Below are 18,333 nucleotides of genomic sequence, written 5' to 3'. Positions count from 1 at the left end.
CCGAGAAATAGTGATAGATGAATTTTGAAGGAAATAAACCAAGGAATCAAGAAAAAATATTATTTTTGACCGGAAGTGTTGCCAGATGGATTATTTTTTTAGTTTAAAACTAAATTTACATTTTTCGGCAGATGAAGCAATTTTTATTTCAAATTTGATCATTTCATCGTGTTACTTGGAAAATTTCACATAAGAAACAACTATTATCCCGAGGTAATATGAGCCAATCTCGAGGTATAGCATTTTTACGAAAATAGTTCTGGATTCGTAATTAATTTTTCGTGAAAAATGTTATATCTCAAGATTGGCTCATATTACCACGGGGTGGTAAGTGCTTCTTACGTGAAGTTTTCCAAGAAATACGATGAAACCATCAAATTTAAAATAAAATTAGCTGCATTGGCCGTAGAATGCAAATTTAATTTCAAAATACAAAAATAATCTATCTGGCAACACTTCTGGTCAAAAACAATACTTTTTCTGGATTCCTTGGTTTATTTTCTTCAAAATTCAGCTATCACTATTTTTCGCGTGTCTTACGTCTATAAATTATAAAATAAAATAATTAGGAAGTTTACAACTTTTTTCGTAAAAATGTTATATCTCGAGATTGGCTCATATTACCTCAGAATGATAGTTGTTTCTTATGTGAAATTTTCCAAGGAACACGATGAAATTATCAAATTTAAAAGAAAAATGGCTGCATTTGCCGAAAAATGTAAATTTAATTTTCAAATACAAAAACAATTTATCTGGCAACACTTCCGGCCAAAACTTATATTTTTTCTGGATTCCTTGGTTTATTTTCTTTGAAAATCACCTATCAGTTTTTTTCAGACATTTTACGTCTAGGAATTGTAAGAAAAAGGAAAAAGAGATTTTTGACAAAAATTGCGTGACTTTGCAATAAAGAGGGGGGTCTTAGAGAGCGGGGGGTATTCCAATCGATACCAAAATTGGGATTTTTCCAAAGAGACAGTAGATGAATAATTCCCCCAACTTTGAGCGAAATCTGTGATGGTCGTGTCCAAGTGGCACATACACCTCATATGGAATGACCCATATTCTACAAATTTTGTATAAATCTTGGACATTCGCCACCATAAACTGTTCACGTAGAATGTGAATGGCCTCCAAATTACTTTCCATATAACTAATCTTATTTAGGTCGTTTTTGGCTGTTTAATTTTGTTAAAGCACCAAAGTTTTACTCCAAATTCATCCAAATAATAAAGTGATCAAAGTCACCCCGGAATAACAATCGGTGTAAGTATTTTAGAGCACGTTTTAAAACAGCAGTATTGTTGCTAAACTTTTGAAGTAGTGACTAGATCTTGCTCAATGCATGCCAGTACTTATATTAAAAATAAAAAACAATATTGTATTCAGTATATTTTCAAAATATTTAAGATACATTCAAAAAAAGCGATCAAAGTCAAAAATCAATGTAACTTACACTCTTTGGTAACGATTCTCGGTAACTTTCAACTTCGCTTAGTGCATCTGTGGCCTTTTTGGTCAAAAAGTAAAATGTACAACCCAAATAGTAATTTCAGTCCCAACAGATATTATTGGAATTTTTTTGAGGAAAATATATGAATGCATACCCTGAGGAGGTTAACCTGGAGGCGCTGATACGTTGCTTGATTGGTCGTTTGATTATTATGGTCTTAGATAGAGCCCAAGAGTGTCAATGGTTGGCATAATAGTTTCGGTAATGATTTCGATGGAAAATTACTATAATTTCAGAAAATAACCCGGTAATGACTTATCGAGTAGTAGAACAAAATCAGTGGTAGCGCCGTGTCGGTGGCGTGGCACAGGTCTATGCAAAATCGTACAGTGAAGATTAAACACGGACTTATTTTAAAAGACAAGAAGGCCCCAGTCGTAAGGGATACACCCTGTGTTAATTCAGAGTAAACAGTGAGTGAGAGAAAAAATCAGAGAATTGCTCACAGCGCTTTCAGAATAGCGGCGCTTCCGCTGGAAGGATCTCCCACCTCGGAATTGACGATCGCGATCGCTTGAACAGTTCATGCTCTGTTTACGTTTGAAGAAAATGCACCAGGCGAAGAGTAAAGAGAGAACGCTTGTGCAGTTGACATTGCACTGTTGCGCTTCAAGTGTTTAGGAAAACATATGTTTGTACCATACCGGCTTTTCCTTTTAATCCGTACAGTCTGAGAGTGTAGACGTTATTCTCTCTCCTTAGAAATAGCATATTTTAGATAGAAACGTAGATCGTGAGCGTGGCCTGGCCGGGTTGCGCGATAAGCGAAAAAACGAAGACGCTTCTGTTGATCGGAGAATCCCGCGCCGCAAGCAGCTTGTTCAGAATCAGCATTTTTCCTAGTTGTACTTCTGTCGTCATTTTCGAGCGAAGGATTTTCACCGCAGTGACGCGGTCGGACCGTTCAGTACGCTATCGACATTCGATGCTAGCGGACGCGGATATTTCTTTCCTCTAGACTCGGGAAAGAAAAACTTCGACTTGGAGTGTGGTTTGGATTTAGTGGCACGAATGAGATTTTATTCGATGTACTTTAGTCAAAATTCTTATAAACAGTGATTAAGGTGTATTGTGTAAAGTTTTGTTTTTCGGAATAAAAACAAATTAATATCAGTTCTAGCGAAGAATTCCCGACAAAACCAAAAGTGATCATATGTGACATGAATTCTATGAATGGTGATTGAATGAAGTGATATTCGATCTTCTAGAAGAAGAGAAACAAAAGATTCAAATAGAGCAGTTTAGTGTCATTCAAGGATATTTATAGCGCATTCATCCGATTTGTCCCGAGCGCAAAGTTTGCCATTGAAACCATCGATTGGATTGAGCGATACGGAGCGGGTCAACAATTTCGTATTGTGTCCTTCGATCGGATAATCCCGAAAAGGTTGCAACAGGTAAGTGGTTTCGCGTTTGCGCGCGTCAATTCATCGCATCAACAATAAAACCATACAAAACCGAACCGAATGCGAACATACGCCGGGTTTTGCCGGCGGATCTGATTTCAAAGCGTTTTCATCGGCATGTTTTAGTGCTTTTCCCACCTTCAATCAATGTATATCATCACGGTGTTAACGGGTAGAAAAGAAATTTATGGCAGAGTTGGATTTTTTTGAAATTTAATGTGAGATGTGGTAGCGATGTTCGAATACTTATTATTAAAATGGTAGATAGAGGTTGAAAGTAACCTCGCAGTTTCATTCTCCACAGTAACACGATACGAATGAAATAAAATCGGTGCTCATTTTAACAAAACATTGAAAATATTTATTGTCCAACAGTCCTGACACATTACTCACAGTTGCAAAATCTACAGAGTGCATATCGAAAATGTTTGGCACTCAATGGTTGGCACTTAGTTTTCCCATTACATCAGAATACAAACAACAACGACCGTAATCTACGAGGGAAACACTTGCTAAAATCACTAAAATCTATTAATATTGGTTCCGCTGTCTGCTCCGACGTTACTGGGTATGAAATATGGAGAAGCTTTACCGTTGGTTGATGGATCGTTCGGAACGAAACACGGAATCAACTACCGTCATGTCGCTTCCTGTGGTGAAAACGATGATGTTAAAGTAAAATTTATGAGTCTAAATTTTTCAACGCATTTCCTATTTCTGGTAGGGATTTTGACAACGTCTCCATATTGAGGACCGTTATGCAGGAAAGTGACCAAAGCGAATGACACTTTCTTGGGCAACAATCGATTCGTCATGCCATTCGTCGTAATTGCTAAGAATCTACGTTCTGTGCTAGACGTTTCCACCCCAAATCAGGTCAAGCCTAATTTACACTAATAAACGGTGTGGTTGGGTTGATTCGTGCCAGAAAATCGTTACACAATAACGTTGAATTATTTGCCGGTCTCAAGTCTCGATTACCCGGGCAGGAGAGCATAACAAAATAATAACTCATCAATAACATATTTAGCTATGAGAACTTATCGTGTTATTTTAAAGATATTCAGGTTTGAAACATGCATATGAAAATATCATAAAATTTTAATATCATATCTCGCTATGCCTTCAATAGGATATTTGTGTTGATTTTATTATATCTAATTAAATGTAAGTTTTCAAGTGAAAATTGTTCGTTATTGATTATTTATAATATACTCAGTTATGCATTCAAGGTTCAATAGGTTGAAAATATCTTAGTTGGTCATTTTCGTGATTTTTAATTCAAATTATTAATTTGTTATTAAAATATCAAGCTTTGTTATTCATATAGTCTTGGAGGAATAATATTTTGGTATTATTTTTTGTTATTTTACCAACTATGTAAACCATATTAAGATCGAAATGAGGTGTATTTTCAATATCTGGTTGTGATATTATTATGATATTTTCTCCTGCTCGGGTAGACTGTAGCGATTGAGCTGTACACATGATCAACGCAGTTGACAGACAAGTCACAAGGCTAAGCAATGGATACGACTGATACTCAGTATCGTCACACAAATAATCTGCTAAATAATTGTACGGTTGCCGATCACTTGGCCCTTTCCCTGCATAGCATGGTGGTGATTGAAAACGGCAGCTATTCGGCAAACACTGATGCCAATAAAAGCTATTTTTAACCAATCCGCTTTTCCGACCAATGGGCGCCACTATAGCACTAGGGAAATCACACAATGCGCTACGGTTTCTGCCAGACGCCCCGTTCGCAAAATATCCGTTCTTACTCCACGGACAGGTTCGTAACTGGACGACGCCTATTAAACGTTTACTAATTAGTATCATGGCAGATTTTCCATAGGGGTGTTTTAATATATCCCTCTTCCGAGATGGAAGTTGGGTTTCGGCCGGAGGAAAAACCGATCGCGTCTGTCGGTGAGTTTTTCGATTGTATTGCCAGCAACCGTCTTCTGATGTTCACGGAATGACGTTGGCTGAGGGAAGTTTATTCGCTCTTTCCAAGAAATAGCACGGTGAAAAACTTGGCTCCTTTCCTCGGCGAATCAAACACTCGAACGAGATGTAAACACATTCTTCTCATATGTTCTTTAACTTGTGCATATTTTTTGGACGATTAGATTTTTTTCTAATAGTGTTACGTAATTTATGGATGCCTCCTAACAGATGACAATGTTTTTGTATCATTTATTAATGTTTTGCAAGCAAATTTATTTTACGCTTGGGCTCACTGTAGTGTAAAGTAACCAGCTCTGTTGTGGATAGTTGAACAAATTTTTTTTTTTCATAATTTCTTTTTTTGATTACAACAATACAAGTCCGCATCATGAAAATCGCGTTGAAGGGGGGTTGATCATAAAGCACTTGGTGACTAACTTTCGAAATGGATCCGTTTTTGAGATATTTCAATATTCAATTTGGAAAACAAAAAAACAGTTTTAATGAAAATACGCTTTTTTGTGAGTTATTCGTAGTAATTTAACAAAACCCATCTGATCTGATTTCTTTTATTTTCATGTACAAAACATGTTTGAATTAATGTAAATAGATTTATTACAATACAACAAAAATATAATAGCACAGATGCTTAACCTTTATGATCGACGAGAAAATTCATTTTCCGTTGGTTTTTTAGTACAAAAAGTACTAAAAATTCAAACTGAGCTGGTCAAAACATAAACATTTTTTTTAATTGTCTATTTTGATTTAATTGAAACTTTGCACAGATGTTCCTGTGGGCTAATAATGACATTTTGTGCTATTGGCAAGTTTTTTTTATTCACGACTAATTTGTGAAAAGGGTTTATGTAAATGGTTTATTTGAATTAATTGAGCATTTTTCTTTCCGGAACAAATATACACCTTAAAATTTTTTTTTCGAGATCCAAAAAAAATTATTTTAAATTTATTGTCTCAAAAATCTAATTTTTTGAAATTTTTGTTTTTAAAAAAACGTTAGCTAAACAATGATAGTTAACTGAACTTGGGGAAGAAAAGCCAAAACGGTTTGTTTGATCGGTGTAGTGTCTTCGGGAAATTTGTAGATAATTTTTTTCCTTATTTTTTCTAAAAGGAAAAAATCTCTGTCTACAACTTTGCCTAAAACATTACACCAAATCAAACAAACCGTTCTGGTTTCATTTTATTTTTTATAAAATTTTACCTTTTTTGTTTCTCGCTTCTCCATTATCAGATAACCATCATTGTTTAGATAACCTTACCTAGGTTATAGGATAACCTAGGTTTTCGATTTTTTTTCGAATAAAGCTCTTTGAGATAATAAATCTTAATTTGTTTTTGATTTTTTTGTTGAAAAGATTTTTTTCGCGGTGTATATTTTTTTCAGAAATATAAAATTATTAAACCATATGGATTATCAAGGAACCGGAGGAGTTGCTCGAGAACTACGTTTCATACAAATTATTTAAAATGTGTGACTGGTTTGATCCGGAAGGTAGGGGGAGTTTATGTGATTGTGAGATGAGTTGAATTTCATGTAACATTTGTTGGTACCGTTCTACGAGTTTTCGGCAGAATTTTCAAGAACATCGGCAAACGAAATTTAATACCTGCTGGTTTACGGTAGATCGATATATTTGCTGAATGTTCGTCGAAATATATTGCTGACATTTGTTAAAAATTTCGCCGAGCTCCACCAGCTGTTGGGAAGTTTGCCGAGATAAATTAAGTGTGCAGCAGACGGTACCACAGACTCACTTACAGGGTGGCAACAAAGAAGTGATACACATATTCGAGTGCCCCTTTGTTTTATTTTTTGTCACAGCATGCCAAACATTTAAGCATGTTTAAAAAGAGTAACGTGCTTACTGTTTATTCGGAATAAATACAGTCAGTTTTCAGTTCCACTTTCAAGAAAATAGCAATGAATTCAAATAAAGAAGAATTAGGGGTTTTGCACCTACGAAGATTGACTAACATTGAGATCAGGAGGAAGCTGTCACATCTGAATTGAAGCAGATTATTCGTCTACAGGACCATCAAGCGTTTAAATGATAAAGATGGTAAAGAATGGAGTGTTCGGACTCCAGCGCCAGCAGTCAACGAAGCAGTGAAGTAACATTTCCGGCGAAATCCCTCCCGGTCGGCAAGAAAAATTACGTGTGAAATGAACATGAGCCACACTTCCATGCAAAATGTTATCAAAAAGGACCTTGGATATTCAGCTTTTAAAAAGCAGAAAATTCACGGATTAACTCGTAAAAATATTGCCGACAGGGTTGCTGCTGAAGACGCACGCAGGTCACAACATTGTTTTTTTCGGGCGAAAAAATTTTGAACAAGCAAAATTACCGTGTTTATGTAGCATGTCTTCGTGATATACCTATAAGCCTATAAAAAAGCAGTCAAGCGATATCAAAACTTCGCCTTGTTTCATCAGTTCATCTGAATGGCCTACGTCACCGGATTGGAACCCGCTGGACTTCAGTATCTGGGGATTTTTTTTCCGTGTTGGGTATTTTATCACTGCGACCAATTTTTTGATCTTTTGTGACATATGCCCTTTTTAATTTTGCTAAGTCAGGATAACGTACCACTATTGGAAGTGGCCGTCATGATATGCCCAATAGCATTAGTCCAGTCTGGTATTACACTTCGCATGAAGCGAATAACCGTACTGGGAGTTGTTCTCCAGATTTCAGAGGGTTCTAACAGCCCCCTATTGAAGAACTTATGTCTTTTATTAATATTTGCCGGACATTGGCATAACTGGTGTTCCGAGTCTTCTTTTTCCATGCCACATAAGCGACACGTATCATCTTGAAGTTTTTTCATAAGCTTCAAGTGATAACGGTGCAATGTCCTGTTATTAGACCAGTATATGTGCTTAGATCTTTCTTTGAAAGCTCCAGTGTTTTGCGGGTCATAGGACCGTTCGGTGTTATAAACCTCTTTGACTGCCTACCAATGGAAGTGTTTGTCCAGCTGGACTCCACCTTCGAAATTTCCCATCCTTTCAGCTCCATTTTAAGTGAAGAAGCGGATAAGCCACAGAAAGGTTCTGGTCCTATAAACTGATGAGACGATTCAAGTCTTGCAAGTTCATCGGCTTTTTCGTTCCCATCGATTCCACAGTGACCAGGAACCCAATATAAATAAACTTGATTATTACAACCCAGTGTTTGAAGTGATTGAAAACACTCCCAAACAAGTTTTGATGTGTATCTGGGGATACATGCTAGGAAATTTGGACGACGTTGGGAATTTGAGTTTGGAAACATTTAAAAACTGTTTGGTGAAAATTTGGGACGAAATGCGAAGTTGTGCGTGCGGCTTGCAATGACTTCGAAAAGCAAAAAAAAGCCGTTTTCAAATACAAAGGTGAAAGATTTGAACTCAACTAAGTACTTTGTAATTTTACTACCTATAGATGTTATTGAAATAGAAAGAAATAACAACTGGTTTTAGTTTTATGACATAAATAAAGTGTATCACTTTCACGTTGCCACCCTGTAGATATTATCACCGAGTACGGAAAATGAATAACCGAGATTTCTCGTTCAAAATCTTGGTAATACACTTGAAAATGCCGAGATTCTGCAACACCAGAAATTGAAACCTGTAAAACTCTAACGAGATTTTTGGTAATATTTTATCGAGATACTCATGAAATAATTCCAAAACTCGATTTAATATGCTGAACACTCAAAAATTTTACCTGCTGTAAAATTTAACGGAGTGCGTATTTTGCGATTTTTCAGATAAACTCAGAAAATTTTCAAAACGACTGAATATACGAATAAATTTACAATATATAAGGTCAACTTATTCAACTAATCGCAGCGTTGAGTAAAACGAAAAAATTGTGTTGCTTTCAAGAAAGAAAATCATTCTACAGCTAAGTAAGTCAATAACACAGTGCAACAAAAATTGACTTTTTTTCTGCCTTGGCTTCTATATATAGTTTTTTTTGTGTATTTTTATGCAAAACTGAATTTCCCCGAGTTTGAACATATTTCAACTTAAGGAGCAACAATGGCGCCATTTTGTTTATGAAGAAAAAAGAATGGCGCCATTTTGAATTTTTGAGAAACCGGTAATTTTTGTGGTTTTTTCGACGCCATTTTGTTTTGAGGCCAATTATCAAAATTCTAAGAGTTTGTCCACATATTAGCATCTTTTTACCCATCTTTAAAAAAAAACAGATCTTAAATCGGACAAAAACTGAGCTCAAAACGGTGATTCTACGAAACCGGGTTTGACTTAGTTTCAGTATATTTTTCACAAAGCAAAATAATATCGATTATTTTTGAGCATTAATGGTAATTCGCTAATATCTTAAAGTGGTAGTCAAATTATATCTTATTTTGAGTAAAAAGTCTCAGAAATCGAATGGTAGGTGTCTGATCTACGTAAAATGTCAGCAGATAAACCTATTTTAGTATTATAGGGGAATTGGGGCAAAATCGACATTTTGCTGACATTTTACGTTGATCAGACACCTACCATTCGATTTCTGAGACTTTTTTACTCAAAATAAGATATAATTTGACTACCGTTTTAAGATATTAGCGAATTACCATTAATACTCAGAAATAATCGATATTATTTTGCTTTGTGAAATATACTAAAACTATGCCAAAACCGGTTTCGTAGAATCACCGTTTTGAGCTCAGTTTTTGTCCGATTTAAGATCTCTTTTTTTTTTTCAAAAGATGGGTAAAAGGATGCTAATATGTGGACAAACTCTTAGAATTTTGATATTTGGCCTCAAAACAAAATGGTGTCGAAAAAAACACAAAAATTACCGGTTTCTCAAAAATTCAAAATGGCGCCATTGTTGCCCCTTAAGTTGAAATATGTTCAAACTCAGGGAAATTTATTTTCGCATCAAACTTCATCAAAAAATCATACATAGGAGCCAAGGCAAAAAAAATTGTTGCACTGTGTAATCTACCAATTTCTCATTAAAAGATTTACGGGACGACAGTAAACTAAAAAGTTTTTAAATAGTTTAGTATTTTACTTTACCGACGTAACATTATGCAGTTAAGAGTGTACGATAAGTAGTTTTCCAAAAAATTCTTAATTTCTTGTACCGAATATTGATTTTTAGACATTGTTTTTGGACTGCTACGGTATCAATGTTGACAAAAAGGGCCCTTTAACTTACTTGCCTTACCTGTTTACAGTCCATTGGTTGACAGATTGTTAACAAACAAACAATCACATCATCGCAATCCATCATTTAGATACATTTCAATTGTAGTTTTGACCTACTTTGCTATGAATATTAATGCATCGAAAAGCTAAGATACGTAAACAAACACGGAATACTTTCTAGCTGTGGCTTCGTCTCTAAAACCGAAAAAAGTTTTTCATCGCGCCTACTTTTTAATCAAACCGCCTTAGCATGTTTTATGGATTTTTTCGAACCAGCCCTTTGTTGTCTGCTTTTTGCTATCCTCCATTATCCCTCGTGTAAAGTAGGATATTAACGAATTAAGTATATGAATATGCTAGATTTCTAATCTTGTGATATTTCACGTAAGAAAGATACTTCCGGTGCGAGTTACTACTTTTATAGGTTTATCAATGTTACATTATAATTTATACAAAATTTTGATCATAATGCGAACAACTGTAAGAATATCTTAATCCTATTTCATGATTCGTCTAATAGTGTAATGATAGATTCTTCTTTATAAAGTAATCGTGGAATTACACAACAAAAATAAATGATAGAATGAATTGTTACAAAAATTGTCAATCATGTTGAAAACTTTATTAAAAGTCACTTTGATGGTAATTTTGTGTCAAAAAAACATGCTACGGGACAGTAGCGTAGCTAGGGGGGTGCGGTTGGTGCGGTCCGCCCCAGGCCCACCACTCAAGGGGGCCCCAAAATCTTGCGAACACCTAACCGGTCAACATGCCCATCTGAACTTAATCTCATGTATCTGTGCTCGCCACTCTGCTCTCGTGATCCACACGGACAAAGTATACGTGATAAAGATGTTCATTTTTACCATGATTCGTGATTCGACTGACGCCGAAGTTGATTGTTTTGCGATCGCAGAAAACATTCGATGCAACGTGGAAACACGCAACGAAGGAGCGATTTTCTGCAATTCTGAAAACCAGACTTGGTAAAGCACGCACCGCACTAGAAGCGAAACAAAAATTGAGCTCTTGCTTGCTAGGTATCACGCACTTGAGCTGGGTGCTTCGGTCGATGATTCGACACGCGAAGAATGAAGAATACCACCACAGAGCGGATATCTCTTCGTTGGTGTTTTTCTAAATTTACATAGAGCGCACGGTGCAGCCCCGAATCATTTTGCTTGCTTTTTTGCTTCGTGGCATCTCCGTCTTCTTGTACTCTGCTTTTCTTTGCTATGTATATTACACGTTACAGCTAGTGCAGAGGGTGAGCGCTGACGACCTATGCGGGAAATTAAATGTCATGAACTCAATGAAATGAAATTTAATGTAATGAAGCAGCAAAATAATGCTCTGTTTCATAGTTTCAAAAGAACATGCCGTGAAAAATTTTTACAATTTTTGCAACAGTTGCAATTACTTGAATTGGTTTGTTTCGTTTAAAGAAAGCATGCGTTTTAGTAAATATTCCCTGTAATATGAGGTTTAAATTGCTTTATATGTTTGAGCCATCAACCAGAAAATACAGTGGAATATAATCAAGACACTATTTTGATACTTTCCGTCGTTTCAGGAAGCATAATCATCAATCTTCATTCAAAAAACCAAGTTTATATTTAAAAAAATATTACAAAATTCCTAGTCAAACTTGGTAAAGTACGCACAGCATCTCAAGCAGAGCTTGATTGTAGCTCTAGCTCCATAACCCACACGAACTCGGGCTAGGTGCTTTGGTATTCAGCTTGGTGCGCAACAAATTAGGAAAAGCATCACACAGCAAATATCTCTTCACGGATCAAAACAAAACGAAAAAAAAAAAACGCTCAACGTGCCTCCAGGTGACGAACACATAATTCTCGCACTGCATTCGTAGCTTTTTTAGCTCTTGCGCCGCGCCGAGCTGGTGCTTGCTACGAATGTCACATAAGACGATAACACGCTCGTGGTGCTTGGTGTCTATAATTTAGCGATGTCACCGAGCGGCTCGGAGCGGTGCTGTCTATCTGTGTTGCTGTGTGGTTAACTTGTAAACATGAAACAGAGCAAGAAAAATAATCTGCGTTCACGCGAGACTATATGCACCCGAAAACAGTTGGCTCTAAGTTAAAGTTGATCAAGTTTCTCTAAGTTAAAGTTGATCAAGAACTATTTAAGGTCAACGACGAGTAACTTGAGATTACCAAACCTTGCCATTTTATCAATCGAACGTGAAATCACTGATTCTATTGATTTTGAATTTGTAATTTGTGATTGTTCCAACCAAACAGCTCGGAAAGTGAGTATCTAAATGTCTTATTACTGATTTTGCGAACAACGGAATAAATAAGTAGAAAAATTTAAGTTTTTTGTTTGTCTCAATTCCTTTTATGGAAGAAAAAACTGCCCAGTCATTTTCATTGGGGGCCCACATTTTTGTTACCGCACCAGGCCCACCAAACCGTAGCTACGCCACTGCTACGGGATAAACTGAGTTCCACAACATGTCAAGAATAGACAAAAAAGTTACATTATAACGAGGAATGCCTGTATTTTTCGATTCCAAGTAGTGTAATTTTGAACTACATATTCAATGACTAACGAGTTTCCTGAGCGCGGATCGTGAACAATGTAATTCGAGAGTCAAACTCTTGATTTTATCGAGACTAGCGATATCCATAAAATATACCTATGTCAGCAAGTCATAGGTATATTTTATGAAAATCGCTAGTCATTTTCTCTTATTGTATGATCTGATTGCTAATTACTAATATATGAACAATAATAAAAAACAGTATGCAATTATGTAACCATATGAGATGTACAATAAAAACAGGTACTTTCTGAAGCTTGTCTTTGACCATTTCTTAGAATAAAGAAAAGTCACCATTTATATTTCTCTGTATCGTTTCTTCGGCCGTTTTGGTGTGTTGATTTCTGCAACACTTTAGAAACAGATAATAGTGTTTATTTGATTTATGGCAATAGTTAGCGGGCATGATGACTGTTTATAGGCATAGTCACTACATAAATACAACTCACATTTCCATCTAATCCATAAATTAGTATAATCGCAGGCCGATCAAATGATTAAACATTGTTTATTTATAAATTTACCGCAGGCGTGCTGGCCGATTACGGTGAGAACTAACAAACGGTTGTAAAAAAACAGTCCAACAAACGGTGGTCGCTTCTCCAGGAGCACACATTTTGGCCATTTTTTCCACTCAATATCGTTGATTCTATTTTGTGTCAGCTCTCGCGTGCCTTAAATGGCCGCCGTTCGTCGGCGGTCATTCCGCACAAATTAAAATACGCATTCTAACGTGTCCAACATGGTCGTAAAAATGTTCGCTTTTTTGCCGTTTTTACGCCCTCTGCTGAGCGGCATACTTGACGAACTGGATGACCAATGCGTAGCAAGGGGGGGGGGGGGAGAGATGGTATGGTGCGTTGGCGAGGCACTAGAAGCTGGGACTTTACATTTTAAACTGACAAATTGAGAACGGCTTGCGGCTGCGGTTAAACCGATATTCTGACTTCAAGGAAAATAATTCGATTTCTGCTTATACCCTTGTTTTTTTTTAATGTACCTCGTTCGGAGAAGGTTCGTGGTTTTGGCAATGCCCGAGTTTGGGGAAGCAGGTCCTCGCAAGAGCTAGTCTAAATGGTTGATTGTTTTATCAACAAGTCGCGACCGCGATTTTCACGCTTAAACAAATTGTAATTATCGGGTAAATTTTGGGGCTTCATGGATTGGTACAAATTTAACTCGAGCTGGTTAACGACGATTTTTGTTTTCGCCGGTTTTGTCCCGACGTTCGTCCCTCCGTTCGGGTGATTTGTGCGTAAGTTTATGGGATGTTTTGAGTTATACTAAACGTGACCCGGTCGGCTGGTTGACGTGCGACTGTCGTGTGTTTCCACATAAGAATCAACTGTTTTGACAGCTCCCAACCGGAGCGGAGTCTACGCGCCGTAAGTTATGGCGTAGATCGGGAGGCCTACACAAAATAACAGCCGGCCACGGCAGGGTACGGCTCGAATTGGCCAAAGAGATGAATTGATGATGTATGATCAACAGATGAGTGCGGTTGCTTTGGCCCAGTAACAGTTGATGAGGTTGCGTTGTAGGTGCGGCCTGTGCGGTGAATGCACGAATAACATCCATTGCATCTAGTAGAAAAGCACAGTGCGAACTGACGGCTGAGTGCAATGGTCTGTAAAAATGCATCGATTTCAAGGTTCTTGTGGCCGCGAGAGTGGTACTTTGCATGGCATGTTGTCGGGGTTGTTTACTGAAATTATTGGCAATCTCATTTCGCCCCGTATCAACAAGTTATTAATGAGAAAATGTTGTATACTTGTTAGCCGGAAGCGAATCGCGAATCAAGGCACCGCGGCAGGGCGAGTAATGCGTCGGCATGAAATAACTCATACGGTTCATTCTGTTTATTACGAAGGACAATTACTCTGGGAAACACAGGTTTTGCCCTAGAGTTCAAGCTGAACAAAAATAAAAGATTTTTAACCATTCCTGTGAATTTTGGTGCCCCTATTGAAGATAACTTTTTAAAGGCTAAACGTGATTTGTCCCAAGCTAACGTGATATAATTTTTAGAGCAAGTATTTTGAGCGTTGAGGCAACATTTTTTACCCTTTTGTTGAGTGTTATTAGTATGTTTTATTTCGTGCAAATTTTAGTTGGAATTTGAAGAAGTGAAATGAAAGATTGCAAAAATGCCATTACTGATGGAAAGTAACTAAAATGACATGAAAGACAAATGTGATAATAATGACCAGAATTATAACAATGACCAGAAATGACGAGAAATATGCTAAAAATGATCAATAATATGAATAAAATGAAAAAAAAAAATGACAAAATATAAAAAAAGAAATGAAATATAATTAAAAAAATTATAGAATGAGGAAATTGATATAAATAACAAAATTGGTAGAAATTTAAAAAAATGACATGACAAAATAACGAAAGTATTTAAAAATGGTCAACTTATCGAGGATGATGAAAATGAGCTTTTTTGTAGCTAGACAAGATCAAAAACTGAAAACAATGATTTTTTTCCTAGCCTTCAAGTAACTATCCCAAACACCTGCAATTGGACTTTAAAGTGCGGCATTTCATCTGCTATCTCACGGAAGACCCTCCACTCGATTGCGGCTGTGATTCTTCCTTGGGCCCTTGTACTGGAAATCCACTCGAGCTGGGTCCCTTTCGTATTAAATTTTCCTCCAACCATGAGAAGGAAAGAGCACAAGCATTGAATAATCGGAAGCCATCATAAAATAATCCACTCACCACTTATTATTCTAATAAACCTCGCCTTAGCGAGAAACCCGACGAGCATTCGTTAGTTAGTTCTTATCATAATCAATTTGTCTGTCTGGTGATGGACGTTGTTCTTCTGGCACTGCGTCGTCTCTTAGTATACTTCCTGCCCTGCGCAACGCATTATTAAACATGTACTTTCGAAGCCCACTGATGAACCGAGCGAGGTAGATCATCCGGCGAATTGCCTGCTTGTTTTTTTTCCTCTGGTGAAAGAAATCGAAAACAAATTTTTACATTTTGCCGCAACAGGTTCCGTGACGTGGATTTTTGATTGGAACATTGGCCGTTGCGTTCGTATGTATAAACCAATGCTGCAGATCCTTCGAAAGTGTCCATTGTTTACCGCGGCAAGCAGCGATCGGTTCGGAAAGGGGGTGGGACACTCGGCGAAGAGTGAAGCAACGAGAACCGTTTACTGAATACCAAATTGGACTCCCGCACCGGTAACAGCGGCAGCCGGACGAAGACCGAATGTTTAGGAATAAAATGTTTTATAGTTTCCTTTAATGCGTCGTCGCTGTTGGTTTAGTTCATGAATTAATTAAGCTACCGTACATTTAGCTGCTTCGGATTACTCCGATCCGATCTATAAGTGAAGCTTTGGAGTGAAGAACGCACACAAACGAAACGGCTACTGCATGAACTAATAGGGCATCTTCAACGGTGGTCTATTTTTGAAACAACTTTATACTAGATTTACACCAGCGAAACCTAAATAGAACCAGCTAATATAGACCAACTTTTCGTTCTCCGCACCGGTGTTGTATATCTTGTTGTTTTAAACCACTGACATCTGTCACACTGTCAAAAATTCAATACCCCATGCTATTAGTTAATGAGACTTGTTATAATCAAAAACACTCAATATTTAATAAACAGAAATTCGATAATTTTTACGCACATTAAACGATTACTTTGGCAAGACACTTTATATCCACAAGACTTCATGGATTCGACGGTTTGACCCGAGCGTCAGTGACATTTCTCAGCATAGATTGGTATGAATGCTACAAATAGGGTTACGGAGGATAGCGAAAAATATTTGATCGCGTAGGTGTTCATCTTCCGTTTCCGTCTCATCAATCTTTCAAAATCTTGCAGTTCCTAAAACTTGGTTTGGGTTTTGAGGATATTGGGTGGCATTGCGCAGCTTGATTCGAACAATTTTCGCTATTTTCGAGTAGGTCACTTGTCATTTGTCCTGCGGCTAATCTAACCCGCAGAGTCAAAAAATACGAAAAACGAAACATAACGCCCCCCAGCGATCATTTGGTTTTGTTCGAGTTGCTCGAAACAAAATGCTCAATGTCACCCCAGCATTTTGAACGTTTTCAGTTCAGTGTCTTGGAGGAACATTTTTCTGGCCTCTTAAGTTCTCCTCTAGTCCCAATACAATTAAGGCGAATAGCCAACATATTTGTCATCCTGGTGGTTGCAAACCAAGTAGTTGAGCCTACGGTTATGGTCTTCCAGAATTCCCCCTTTTGCTGCTCGGTTTCCTTGAAGCCAAAAACGACAAACCTGTTCATTTTCTTCTTCAGAAAAGCCACAAAAATGAATTGGGAATTGTCATAAAAAATCTTTGTTTTGTTTATTCCCCAACACTCGCTTTTGCTTGTATGAAAATAGCTAGAAATGAGGTATTCAATTGAAATATGAAATTTTACCCACCTATTGGTAGCGTACAAAGGGTTTTAGAACGTTCTATTTCATGTTCCAAAAAGTGACAAAAATAGACCAAAACATATACCAGTTTCAAATTTTTTCAATTTAGATCTGGTATAAAACAAAATTTACACCACCGGTGCAGCAGTGAATTTGAGTTTGTTCCAAAAAAATAGAACAAAACAACGATTTGGACCACCGCTGAAGATGCCCTTAGAGGTGAAGTGATTAGAAGCGCATACCTGATCAACAACGGTCAGGTGTGGCGGGTTGCTTTGACGAAGTAAACGGGCGGTCATGTCTTTCCGTAGCTTTGTGATGGCGACCGTGAGATACCAACGCAAAACCTTCGCGTTTTATGCTGGTTTTGAGCGGATCATCGCCGCCGCTGCTGTGTATGTACACTTCAAATGTGTCGTCAAGTCGCAGATAGCTTATCCGCTTAAGTAATGCTCAATTGAGGTTTATTGCTGGAACGTTCTCCTGATGGTCAGTATTTTCTGCCCGAGGGGTGCACAAATCCGTTACTGTGGTTAGTAGAGCAAATGGCGCGGCTTTCTTTTTGTTTATAAGGAATTAGTTGTGAAATGATCTGTGTTTGGTTCAGTTAGGCAGATGGAATGACTAAGAGGAATCATACTTCAGCAGATGAAGAAGGGACCCCCCTACGGAATGAGGATAATGATACGCAGAATAAGATCGGTACGGCGGTCGCTGGAGAAAGATTCTCCCATGTTAACCATTCGTATCAGTATTGTAATTATGTTATTAATCAAATTGAGCTTTATCTTGGTTCCAGGGCTCTTGATATATACACCAATCTAGCAACGCGTCTTGTCCGACCGTGCACCGCAAAGTTGAGTGTCGTGTGGATGCACGGGGGAAAACAAACAACAAATTGAATTAAGCCAAGAGCAGCAATGTTCAGATACAGATCAGAAAATCAAAGCCAATCCAAGTGGTGAACCGTTCCCTCCATTGACCATATCTTCGAAGCTGGAATCGTCTGAGTTAAAACGGGTGGAGTAGTGCGGGGCAAAAGTTTGCATTGACCTTTTTGAGTTGAATATTCTGGCAACACTGTATTAATTTGTTACAATAATAAACATATGTTGACGTGAAAAAAAAACTTCTTGGAGTCATCTTTAACCTGTTGCGTCGTGCTGTTTTGATTTGATTTTCATAGTTTTCGGTATTACCATTAAATTGTACATACATTTGAAAATAACCTTCAAAACTCTTTTGTAATTGTGGGCTTAGTTTTAGGCTCTTTTTTATATATT

At 37.3% G+C, this 18,333-nt stretch overlaps 1 protein-coding gene across 2 annotated transcripts in view; it reads left to right on the top strand.

The window, feature by feature from the left end:
- Nucleotides 1-2,294: 2,294 nt before the first annotated feature.
- LOC129733870 (fibroblast growth factor receptor homolog 1-like) overlaps nucleotides 2,295-18,333 on the top strand; it is a 77,988-nt gene continuing 61,949 nt past the window's right edge. Inside the window, exon 1 of one of the 2 annotated variants that reach the window (XM_055695445.1) lies at nucleotides 2,295-2,910. The gene's annotated coding sequence lies outside the window, so the exon portion shown is untranslated. The remainder of the gene's footprint in view (nucleotides 2,911-18,333) is intronic. The other variant, XM_055695446.1, reaches the window with a different exon arrangement.

Source organism: Wyeomyia smithii, chromosome 1 (assembly GCF_029784165.1).
Source record: "Wyeomyia smithii strain HCP4-BCI-WySm-NY-G18 chromosome 1, ASM2978416v1, whole genome shotgun sequence".
NCBI lineage: Eukaryota > Metazoa > Arthropoda > Insecta > Diptera > Culicidae > Wyeomyia > Wyeomyia smithii.
This window is presented reverse-complemented; position numbering and strand designations above follow the sequence as displayed.